The 12,719-nt window shown below is 48.6% G+C and overlaps 1 protein-coding gene across 1 annotated transcript in view; it reads left to right on the top strand.

Moving 5' to 3' along the window:
* The first annotated feature begins 730 nt into the window (after positions 1–730).
* C2H11orf24 (chromosome 2 C11orf24 homolog) overlaps positions 731–12,719 on the top strand; it is a 60,657-nt gene continuing 48,668 nt past the window's right edge. The window contains exons 1-2 of the mRNA XM_019485199.2: positions 731–872; positions 2,689–2,735. The gene's annotated coding sequence lies outside the window, so the exon portion shown is untranslated. The remainder of the gene's footprint in view (positions 873–2,688; positions 2,736–12,719) is intronic.

Below are 12,719 nucleotides of genomic sequence, written 5' to 3'. Positions count from 1 at the left end.
GGGAAGGGGCAGGGAGGCAGGTTGAGGCCCCCGGGTGAGGGAAGGAGGGAGGCAGAGACAGGCAGGGTCCGAGGTGGGTCGTGGGAAGCTTGGAGCCCGGGTGGCCGTCTATGTAAGTATGTAAAGGTGAATATCAGGAGCTGGGAGGAAAACTGCTCGCTAGGGCTCCCCAGGGGAGGACAAGGAGCAATGGCCAGAAACTGTTAGAGGATGGCTTCAGGATGGATGTAAGGAAGAACTTCTTCACAATAAAGGTGACCCTGGACTAGACTGCCCAGGAGGAGGGGCAGTCCCCAGCCTTGCAAGTCTTCAGGAGGAGACCCGAGAGACCCAAGCATCTGACCTCAGCAGGATTCCTGCCCAGACCAAGGGCAGGATTGTTCCAGGTCCCTTCCAGCCCTTCACTTCTATGCTTCAGGGCATCCGACTGGGAGCAGGAAGCAGAGCAGCACACCCGGCAGGTGGGTGCAAGGCAGGAAGCGGCGCCCCCTGTCACTCACAACCTCCGCGTGGGCGTCACACTCTGAGCTCCGCCGCGCCCCGCCCTCCCCACGTTTCACGTCGCAGCCCTCGAAATTAATCCCGCCCTTCCCCTCACTTCCGGCGGGTGACACGAGGTAGTCCTTCCCCTTTCCATCGTTTCCGGGGTGAAGAGCTCCGCCCTCCCGGCGCTCGGCAGCCACCCCGCCTCCCCCGCCTCACCGCTGAGGAGGCGGGGCTAAGGAGCAGAGTGGGCGGGGCCCCCTGGCGAGCTGGGGAGGGGGCGGGGCCGGGCAGAGGCATGTGGCGGGGCTGGCGCTGCGGCGGCTCCTTCCTCTGGAGCCGGGGCCGGGGCCGGGGCCAGGGCTGGGCCGGGGCCGCGGTGCACCCGGGTAAGCGCGGCCGGAGGGCGGGGGGAAGTCGCGCCGCACCCAGTGCCCGCGGTCGCGCCGGGGCTCCGCTCTCTGCCCTGCTCGGCTCCCGCCCGCGCCTCCGGGGCAGCTCCACCTGGCTCTGCCCTGCCCTGCCCTGCCCTCCGTGCGCGGCTGTGGCGGGAGCACCCCTGGGTGGTGAGCTCCGCGGCTGGGTCTGACTCGGGTCCCCTTCCACGTCCCTGCTCTTGACGCTGTGACCTCGGTCCCGTCCCGCTTTTCATTGTACTTTGTCCTAAGAAATCAGTTGCTACTCTCTCAGTGGCCTCCCTCTTGACAGGGTGTATCGTTTGTTCTTGGTGGGCAGTGGCCCGCGGTCTCTTCAAGTAGCAAAGAGGCCAGGCTCTGGGGATGTCTTCCTGCCCCTGGTCTGTTCACATCTCTGGGCAGAGTTGCTGGACAGTATCCGATGGCTCTGCAGACTCGGTTGAGGGCCGGTGAGTGCTGCTGGGGTGTTCTGCTTGGCGTCCCCCCCTTGCGACGTTAGTTTTGAACCTTTGGCCTTCACTCTGGTCCCTGTTTTCTTATAACGTGTCCTAAGCAATCAGTTGCCACTTTCCCAGCAGCCTCCCTTTCCGAGGGGGGCTTATAGTTCTTGCCCACAAACTTTACGTAGCAAATAGGCCTGTCCCTGGTCCATTCCTGTCTCTGGATAGTTTCACAGGGCAACGCCCACTGGCTCCTTGGACTCATTATGGGCTGGTGGGCACTGCTGGTGTGCTCTGCCGAGTGCCCCCTGCTCCCCCTTGCACTCGCTGTGAACCTGTGACCTTCACTTCTGTCCTTGCTTTGTTCTTTTGTTGTCCCCCAAAATCAGTTGATGGGTCCCCAGTGGCCTCCCTGTTAAGAGGCTTATAGTTCTTCCTTGATGGGTCAAAGCCCATGACCCCCTGGGCACATCAGAAGACCTGTCTTTCCTCAGGAGGGTCCCTGGGGACTGAGGCCATTTTCTTGCCCCTGGTCTGGGCAGTTTCACTGGGAAGTGTCCACTGGTTTCTTGGGCTCGTTCAAGGGCCAGAGAGCTCTGCTCGCTGTCTCACCTTGGCATACTCATTTTGAACCCATAACCTCATGCCTATCCCTGTTTTCTCTTTAGATGTCCCTCCCTGCCCCCCAGTCAGTTGACCTGTACCCCATACCTCCCACCCAGTAACAGCAGGGGGCTAACTGTTGCTCCATGGGCATCAAGCCCACATTAACCCTATGCTTCAAATAGGCCTGTCTTGTCCAGGTCTGACTATGGAATTGCTGACCTGTCCCTTCCGAGAGTAGCAAGTCTGCATATGCCACTTCATTTTTTTTCTGTTTGATGTGGAGACTGTTGTAGGCAGAAAATTCTGAGCAGGTTCCTCTTCTTTCTTGGTAGATTCAAAAAGTGGAGGTCCATGTTAAATGCTGCACAAAGGTTGCAGTTCAAGCCATTGTCATAAAAAGCTCATCAAAGGCTAGCTGGCTTTGCAGCACCTCTCTCCTTAGATTATAGCTTTTCATGTTTTTGTGGGTGTAAGAGAAAAATGCAATAGATGTAAGGAAATCAGCCAATTCAGGTGGTGGGGGAGGGAACTGATACATCCACAACTAATTCAGGGCAAGGTCCTATTCCACCTATTAGACATGCAGCGGACCTAGTGACTTAAATGTGATCTTCTTCCCCTTCAGGTCATGTCCCTGAACTAACATTTATGTACTATTTTTATAACATGTCATGATCTTAGCTTTAAGATTAAGTCACAAAAAAACAGCAGACAGGAGGAAGACTGTATTAATTGTTTTTCAGGGACTGGAGCAGGATGGAATAGGATCACCCTTGGAAGTGCTGAAGAGGTAAAGCAGAATCTGTCTCTGAGTCTAAACTTTACTATTTTAGGCCCTATTCCTGCAAAAGTTAGGCACATCCTTGACTGCTGTGAGTGTGCTTCCCTCAATGTCAGTATATGAAGTTAAGCGATCTGCAAACCTTTTAAGTTTGGGGCTGTAAGCTTCATACTCTTTAAGGAGAACACCTAGATCCGAAATGGATCAGTAATGGATACTTGACAAGCTAACTTTGGGCAATGTGGCTAACAGTTCTTCCTCTCCAAAAAATAAAGTGCTCATCATCTATATTGCATACAGCTTATTCCACCTTTTTACTAAGGGCCCCCCCTAAAAATATAGCAGGCCAGTGTCCTTCATATAACTGATCACTTTTACCAGTGTCTTGGTAGACTTGTATTTAGGAATTCTTTGTGCAAATTGGATGCATTGATCTTAATATCTAGATTACCACAGATAAAGGGGGAATGCATAATATTTTCCTTGCCTGTATGTTTTTGTCATACTTCATCCAAAGTAAGGTTTCCCATTTGTTTAATTTGGCTTTTCAGGTATTAGCATGAAAATCTTATGTGATGTTACTAAATGTTAGAAATGACTGTTTTTTTATTGCATATCTGACTTTCTGCAGAGAGATGCCTTTGCTGTGGTTCTAGGTGGGGAGCTGCTCTAGAGCTGAGATCTTGTGGCAGTGAGACAGTGTGGTCTGGAGCTGGGACAGAGCTGTGATCTGCTACCCACACACCCTGTGCAGGGGATTGTGGTTCTACCCTGGCTCTAGACCATGCCGTCACTGCCGCAAAATCCCAGCCCCAGGGCAGCTCCCTGCCCAGCTATGCACTATGCCAGCACTGCTGGGGCCTATCCCCATGGAAACCTGGGCCCTGGCTGTCACAGCACTATGGCTTCTCCGGTCTCCCTTGAAACCACACCAGTTATGGGCAGGGACTGCTGGGAAATGGAGTCAGGCCTGCAGCCAGATCCACCATTTTGCCCACCCCTGCCTTAACCTCACCATCATGCACACGCATTTTGCTTTTTAGGATTTTTTTTTTCTGCTAGCCCTATTTTAGTCTTCCAGATAAAGTACTTTAAGAACACTGCTATTGACCACATGAATCTGTGCCTGACTTTGGAAAAGGAAAGAGTCCTTCTCCTAATACCTAATAGAAGTGTTTATTGGGAGAAACAGCTCTGTTTAGAGAAGACAAGAGGGACTGCATTTAGGAACTCCTAGAATTCCCACTGATGGGCTTATTTTCCTTGGTACAGAGCACCTGTCATTCTTCTGACTTTGGTGGGATTTGTGGATGCTTAGCTATTCTGAAAATTAAGTCATAAATATACATCATTCACTCTATTTCTCTGACAAACATGCATCTCCATCCCCCCTATCTACTATAATAATCCACCACAAAGTATGCTAATATAAACATGGCATTGTAATAAGTGCATAAGAGAGAGATCACTTTTTAAAATTGATTTTCACGGTCTAGTGGATTGTTGTGCTTGTCCTGAAAGTTTGTTCATCTGATGAGAAAAGAGCATGTTAACAAGCTAAGAAGCTTTAATTAAATTCCAATGTAGATACCTTTTTACATCTGCTTAAAATGGACTATGCATGTAGCTTTTGCCTATGTTTACTTGCTGCTGTAATTCTAAGCAAGGCCTTTATGCGCCTTATGCCACAGCCTTTGCCATCAACAGTGAAACCTGCTGGCACAAACTTTGGGAAACTGATGGAAGTAAGTTCGAGGATGAAATTATGGAATTCACTGCTTGTTTCAATGTAGTGGTGTTGGTGGTCCAGGGGATATGCAGAAAGCAGGACTTGTGAAGTACTGTTTTTTATTGGACCAACTCTGTAGTTGAGAGATTAGACAAGCCTTCCAGCACAATGCTACAGCTGCAGGCTGCGACCAGCGTGGAAGTCTGAAGCTGCCTGCAGCTTTAGCACACCCACCTCTGTGCCCACAGCTCCAGTGCAGAAGCTGCTGGCCATGTTTGAGTAACTGTGGACATGGCTGGCAGCTGCTGGGTCCAGACTGGGGGAAGGGTGGGGGGGGAAGTGTTGCAGGGCATGCTACAGCTATGAGTGGGTTGCACAGCTGTAGCATGCCCCACATGCTTCCACTTCTGCACTGGTGGTAGCCCTGGCCCAGACAGAGAAGGAGAGAGTTCCTGGAATACCAAAAATAGCCCCAGCCAGCCGGCATCATGACGGTGTTGGAGCCAGAGCAACCAGGTCCATTCGCTTGGCAGGCGCCCAAATGCGGGTCGGATCGAAATCAGTTGGTGGGCCGAATCCAGCCCACAGGCCGTATTTTGCCCACCCCTGCCTTACTGAACGTGTGCCTGAGACCTGTCAAAACCCCATATGCTGCCTAACTGGTCCCAGTGTACAGGGAGCCCAACATCAGGTTTAGCTGATTGTCAGCTGGGGCTAGAGACTGGCTCCCCCTGCATCAGCAAGTAAGGAACAATTGGGATCCAGTCCCTGTGTGGCATGCACGTGTGTCATGGCAGGACCCATGATTGTTGGGATCAAGGATTAGATCCCATCACGTCTTAAAGTAAACGTCTGTCAGGCTCCAATTTTTCAGAATTTGAAATTAGGGGGGGAAAAAAAAGGACTAGATTCTTTTTTTCATAACTTCCCTTCCCTCCCCAGCTCCCACCCCTATAACTCCATTCTTATTCAAATACATGCTGATGTGGAGCAGAAGCCACATTGTTCAAGATAAACCATCAACCTTCGACATCCCTGTTGGATCCTGATGGATCTTGTATACGTCTGCAGGATGCACAAAGCAACTCAGTTAACAGATCTGACCACCTATATGTCTACATCCTGAGAAACCATTGCTGAGGCACACACCTGCGTATGTCAACATGTATTTACAAAGAGAAGCTGTATGCCATGATTGCTTTCGCCTGGCTGAAGCAAGTGTTCCGGATGGGACATAATATAACATCCAGTGAGAAATATTTACATAAGCATTTTCTTACAGACCTAATCTCTGCCTCATACGGTACCTGTGCAAACATTTGAAATGCATTTGCAAACACTTGAAATTCATTTGAGCTTGGGAGCATACCTCTGCTCTGCTCTTGCGTATGTCTAAATTTGAGGCCTGGTCTCATATTGGAGTCCTACATATGGATATATTCAGACACCGCTATAGTCTGCTTTTATTTACCCTCCCCTCCAGCACACACAAAGTGTTGCCTTTTTCTTTTCAAATACATTCAATATAATTTTTGATTGGTGTGCATAATTAGAAATATCAGGGGAAATAGTAAATTCAGTCCACTTGCAGGCAGATCCTCGCTTGTTATAGACTGGTCATTGCTCTACAGTAGAGTGTTTCTACCAGCTGGCAACCTACTCGTTGAAGTACTTAAATTGAGATCAGCCATCTTGCTAAATAAGGTGCTGTGCATCAGCTGCCTGTTATGAGGCTGGATGGTATTTATTTATGTAGTATGGAAGAAGAATTCCCTTTGCATTAATTATGAAGTGAAATTCAGTGGCTTGTGTTATTGAGGAAGCCTGACTGGATTACCTTAATGGTTGCTTTTGGCTTAAAATTGAATCTATAAACCACAATAGAGGCAGGAGGAATTGAACCCCAAGGAAATTCCATGGAAGCAAAAATTGCACCATCATGCTTGAAATGAACACCAGCAAAAGAAATCTTGCAGCTCCCCAGTCATTATTTGCTGGTCCTCTTTGTACATTATAGCATATGAGGTGTGTCGGGTTCAGTCTTTGCTTCACAGGATCTGCAGCCTCATCCTGGGGACCACCTGAGCTCTATTTACTGCCCCTTCAATAATATCCGCACAGCTGGAATTTGTAATGACATTTCTGTGACCGTTGAACTCATTGCCAATAAAGCTTACATCCTGTAAAGTAAATAATACTATAGAGGCCCTTTGCTTTGGGGTTTATGGGCTCCCGTGGAGGTAACTGGGAAACATTTTAAGTTAATTTGTCTTTCAGACCCACTGTGCCAGTGACCACCTTGTATCAATTTGTTGTTGCCTTGTCATGAATCCAGATTTTCAAGGACCAGCAGAGACTAAATTACATGAATGTCACAGCTAGGAATTCTTTTATTTCTGTCATACCAACAGAATAGTTGTGTTAGATAAACTGCAGATTATAAACTATACGTGGTTTAGTCTCTGATGAGCACTCCCTTTCTTTTGCCTAATGGAGAGAGACTTGCTCAAGGTTACACCGGATGTTAGTGGCAGGGCAGGGAATGGGGCCCATCTCCCTGGTTTTAGGTGAGCATCTTTACCAGCACATCATCTTGCCTCTTACCTGGGGGTTGAGGAAGCTGCACATGCAATAGGCAGAGCTTAATAGGTCACTGAGGTTTCTGTCTAATTTTTGAGAAAGCCGTGTCAGTCCACTCAAAACAATCTGTGTGTGGTGTCCATTGCTTATAGTGTTTAACTGGTGAGATTTTCGGAATATTTGTTATGTAGGTTAATTCCACTGAATGCCTGGGAATAGCCCATAGGCTGTTGGGAAAGAAAACTGCTCCTTAAGGATGGAACAGAAACTCCATCTTGCGTGAGACATGTAGAATCTAGTCTTTGGTAGGTGCCTCAGCACTGTTGCAGCTTCTGCTGCAAGTTATAATAGGCTTAGGCATTGAAATGCTCTGAATTTTAATTCCGGTTCCATCACTGATTTGTTCTGCAGCCATAAACAGGTCAATTTATCACCCCATCTTTGTTTTCCAGTTGGCTAAATGGAGTTCATGTTTAACCACTTCCAAGGAGCATTCTGGAGATTTGTTTATATGTGCAAAGCAGTAGTGAGCTAGGGATGTGAAAGGTTAAATGTTTAAATTATAATTACATTTATACCATTAATGCATTACAGTTAATGTTTAAAACAGACTACATTGTGTGAATAATTGCGTGGTTTATAGGGTGCGTGAAGCTTCGGTCCCTGAGTCGATTCGGCGGAGGTTCAGCCCGATTTGGTGGTCAAACATCCGAACCCGAATTGAATCAGAGGACCCTTTAATCTCTCCAAATCGATTTGGAGAGGTTTGGAAAGATTTGGCAATTTGGACATAGACACAGCTTTAAATGTTTTTTCTACATACATCTAGGTAGCAGGGGCTCGTGAGTGCTGCAGTGCTGGGGCGCATGGAGTGTCCCATAGGAGCACGGGGGGCTCCCCAGCACTCTCAGCAGCAGACCCGGAAGTGGATCAGAAGCACTTCTGGGTCTGCTAGGGAGTGCGCTGGGGGGCCTCGCCGCACCCTTACCTCCGGCTCCACAACTGGTGCCTCCTGGTCCACTTTTTAGGTTAGTCGCCGAGCATGTGGGGGGCCCCCTGTGCTTCTGTGGGACGCTCCATCTGCCCCAGCATTGCAGCGATCATGAACTGCGGCTGGTACCTCAAGGTATGTAGAAAAAACATTTAAAGTTGTGTCTGTGGCCAAATCGCTGATTCGATTCTCTGAATCAGCATTGAATCTTCAGATTCGGATTCAGCCAAATCGAATTGGGGACAGTGATATGAATCAATCACTGTCCCCAATTCGGGCCAAATTCGCACACCCCTGGTGTTTTACCAGCACTACTTTTCCAGATTACCCTACACCTTTGCATACCACCTACCCCTCCCACCAGCAATTCGCGCCATGTAAACTGAAGTGCTGGGACTGAGGAGGCAATGGAGCTGAGTCAAGCTAGCCTTCTCCCTGAAGGAAGAGAGTCAGGGAAGGGGGGGTAGGGCAGAGCATGGTGGCTGGCAGCAGGAGCACCTCTTGCTGCCTGCATGCTTCTTGCCTTGTGGCAGGCAAAGTGGGTGCTGGCTTCTCTATAGGTTAGTGTTATCAGTTAAATAGTTAACCAATATAATTAGAAGAGTTTAAACAGCTAATTTTTAAACCAATATTTGCATCCTATTTATGCTCAAACTATTTATGTAGGCTCTTTGTACATGAGGGGCGGGTGCCAACAAAGTACATGGAGTGGGTAAGGCGAGGCTGAACAACCTTACAAGGCCATTAGTGACGAGTTCTTTGAGTTTCCACACTTTCACATGTTAAGGACTTTATAGTGGATGATATTCATAGTTAACAGATATGCATCTAAAGCCTTAATTACATTTTCATGAAATGTTGAAATTGGAATCCTCATGTTTCTTTCCTCCCAGCAAAGTCACATAAATCACAATGGCCTGTCCAGCTCATCCCAGACTTCTCCTAAATTCCTGTTCTGTTCTAAGAGTAAATCACATGAAGTAGGAGTCAAAATCAGGCATATAGAAATCATGGGTGGATTCCTTCCATTCTTCCCCATCCCCTTGCACTGACCCTATCCACAGCTGGTTCAGGAGATGGAGGGAGGCTTAGGAACAGCTCCAGCCAGGAACTGTGCTTGCAACAGGCAGGTTCCTCCTCCCTGCCTGTTTCCCCTTGGGTTGTGGGGGGGCGGGAGCAGCCAGGGACAGCAGCAGAAGTGGTGACAGGTGAGTTCCCCCACCTTCCACACTTGCTTCAGGCTGGCAGGGAACACCCAGGGAGACTGGAGAGAGGAGGAACCTTCCCGCCTGCTGCTGCCACTGATCCTGGCTGTAATGGGGCAGTAAAAACTAGTCTCCTGTCCCCCCACTCAGCTCCCCGATCAGACAGGGACAGAGGCTGTAGCAGGTCGGGGAAGGGTAGGATGTGCTGATGAGGAGGGAGGGGAAGAGACGGGGTGCAGAGAGCAAGAGGCTGGGAGTCAGAATTCTACCTTTTTGACTGGACTTGAAGCATATAAGTCCAGATCTGAGCTGGTCAGGCTGTCTAGCCCTGAGGCTACGGAGAGAGGAGCTCCTAGGCAGCAGGGCTACAGCAGGGCTCCTGGGTAACATCTGAGCTAGGGTAAGCAACTTAGGAGGTTTGAGGAAGGAACTAAGAGGCCTGGGAACACAGAATTGTGTTCTTGGGGCCCAGAGGTAGAGAGCTTGAGCTTAAGAGAGGGAGGAAGGACAAGTGTAAGCAGGGCTAGAGAGGTCAGAGGTATGTAGCCCAGGAGGGGCAAGTGTCAGCAGGGCCAGGGAGCCCAAAAGTCTCACTGGCCCAGGAGCAGGGCCAGGGCCCAGAGATGGGGGCTAAAGGCTGAGGAGGGCCACAGCCAGAGGCCGAGGGGGCCAAGGAACCCATAGCCCAGGAGGGCCAGGGGGCCCATAGCGAGAGAGGGTTGTTAGAAACAGCAGAGAGAGAAAGAGAAAGGAATGAGTTTCGTCTGAGAGGTATGGGCATGGTGTAAGGGGTGGTTGGAGATGCGCAACGAGCCCTTAAGGCAGTGAGCAGCGACATTGGTGCTTGTGTAGAGATCTGACTTGGGAAGCCCTGGAGCAGTCTCCCTTTTCTGAAAGCATCATTTCATGAAGGCTTCGCAGGCAAGGAGAAGGGGAGATTGTCCAAAGACACTGAGGTTGAAAAGTGCTGAGGGAGCTCCAGGGACATCACGGCCACCCTGGAGCTGAACCGTGTTACATCATCCATGACTCTTTCTATAGCTCCAAGAAGTTTGCTTTCCTGTCTATTAGGCGGTGTTGAAATGACCAGGCAAACTGCTGCTTTACCTCTTATGTAACAGATAATAGATTAATATTTGTCAGCATTTCTGGATTTGCCTCAAAAATTGGGTCATAACAGTCTTTGTCCTAGAATTTAGGGTATCTTTGGAGATAACAGACTGATCCTGTGCAGTGTATCAGTGTGTATCTAGAACTCGATCTGAACTCTCATTTGGACACTGCTTACTTTATTTCTTTTCAATCTGTTAATGCAGTGTTAATGTGTGTTGTAAACAGTAAATATCTCCACTTCAGTGATGGCTGCAATTTGGGAATGGGAATGTGTGAAATGCTTTGAAACAAAAGGTATTATGTGCGTAAGATGCATGGGGTGGCACGCAGTCTACCCCTTTTTTGCATCTATAAGACACCAAGTTCCAGGCCTACAACACCGTCATCATCCCCACTGTCCTCTACAGATGTAAAACATGGGTGACCTACCATTGTCATCTCAAGAGCCTGGGGAAGTATCACCAATGATGCCTCCAGAAAATCCTCCTCCTCTAATAGGAAGATTGCTGTGCAAACACCAGCATCCTTGCTGAAGCCAATGTTACCAGTATCAAATCTGTGATCCTTGAGCACCAGCTTTGCTGGATTGTACACTGTAGATGCCCAACTCTTGACTCCCAAGTCAAGTGCTCTATCCTAGCTTATTTTTGTGGTCTGAGCTCTCGCAGTGGCCAGAGGAAATGCTACAAGGACACATTGAAGGCATACCTCAAGAAAACAGATGCTGACATCAAGAGTTAAGGGGAAGTGGCTGCTAACCAACTCAGGTAGTGCCTCAGCCTCAACCAAACAGCAGCCCACTTCCAGGTAAAGTGTCGTGTCCTTGAAGTAAGGAAGACAAATCCCAGCTTATGGCCTGCTCTCCCCTGTGAAAAGACCTGCAACTTCTGTGGACAGATCTGTGGCTCAAGGATTGGACTCAAGACCCATCAATGAACAATGGTGGAGATCATCCTTAAATCGAGGGATTGCCACCAACGGCATCCATAACACTCAAGGTTGTACCTGTGTGTGTAGTTTGCTCCTTTGTGACTAAATAACCTATTTTCTCAAATACCAACCAAGTAAGTTGCTTTTATGGGGGAAGGTAGAATGAAGAAAAAAAATGTTTTTTTTTGCAGCGTTAGGGCTGCATAGAGGAGTGACATTGCTCACTCACCTTCCTTGTCTTGCTTAATGTAAAGCAGAAACCCTAGTTGCTGCTAAAGACTGGTCTCCATCGGTGGATCAATATGTTGGAAAGAATTAAAATGCCTGCAATGCTGTGCAATAGGACAAGAGATACCAGGAATAGCTGTCTTCTACAGTATTCTATTCCAGGCAGAAAATTAACTTCCCCAATTATGACAGTCATGCCAATTTTGGGGGCTTGATTTTTGGGGGGAAAGGTACAATTGGTATAAAAGTAAATAGGCCACATGAAATATACTTTTCATATGAGGAATCTTAAATGGAGTGTATGTTCATTGTGATATCTGAAATGCAGAGCACAGGTTCAGCCAGGTCAGTTTGTATTGCTTACCCTTGTATTTGGTACTGCTGGTTGTTGAAGTATTAAACCATATGTGACCTTCGCTTAAATTTATCTTATTTGGTTTTTATTTGATTTTTGTAAGAACCCACAGATGGAAGTGGACCCAGGATTTTTCAAGGGGGGTGGAGGAGCAGCAGCCAGCTCTGCAGGGGTAGCTGTATCCCTACACCCAGCCTCCTTTCCCTTGCCCCTGCCTCCAACCAGGACGAGCAGACCATGCCATGGGAGCAGCAGTCAGGGGCTTTTTAAAGCTCCCAAAGCAGGTAATAATCCCCTTTCCTTCCCTCCCTATTGCTTCTCCTCCCTTCCCCCCCTCCTACCTGCCACTGGCCCTGCAGTCCTGGAGCCAAGAGAAGCTTCAGAGCTGGTCCAGCAAGGATGCACAAGGGCTGGGTTCAGCCCAGGTCTGTGATGACAGGTGGCTGGATTCCCCTTCCCCACATCTGCATCTGAGCAGGTGGGGAACACCCAAGGGGAACCCACCCACCACCACTGCTGCCACTGTCCTGTGCAGAGCCCAGCTAGAGCAGCTCTGGAGCTCCCTTTGCCCCCAGTGCAGCAGCAGGTCTGGGAGGGGAGGGGATTGAGTGGGGAAGGGGAAATACCTTAGAGCAGCAGTTCCCAGTTTATGGTACAGGTACCACCAGTGGTACACAGACAACCTGTCAGTGGTACGTGTTAACAGATTTTTATAATTATATGACAAAAATTTGCTGGTGGTACTTAAGGTTATATCATTTTAAATTGGTGGTGCACAATCTGTCAGAGTTTAGGACCTGCTGCCTTTATAGCATAGGAAGAGGGGATTTCTACCTGCTTCGGGGACTTGAAGTCCCCAGCT

This window comes from Alligator mississippiensis, chromosome 2 (assembly GCF_030867095.1).
Source record: "Alligator mississippiensis isolate rAllMis1 chromosome 2, rAllMis1, whole genome shotgun sequence".
Lineage (NCBI taxonomy): Eukaryota > Metazoa > Chordata > Crocodylia > Alligatoridae > Alligator > Alligator mississippiensis.
Note: the sequence above shows the minus strand (reverse complement) of the source record. Positions and strands in the feature narration are given on the sequence as shown.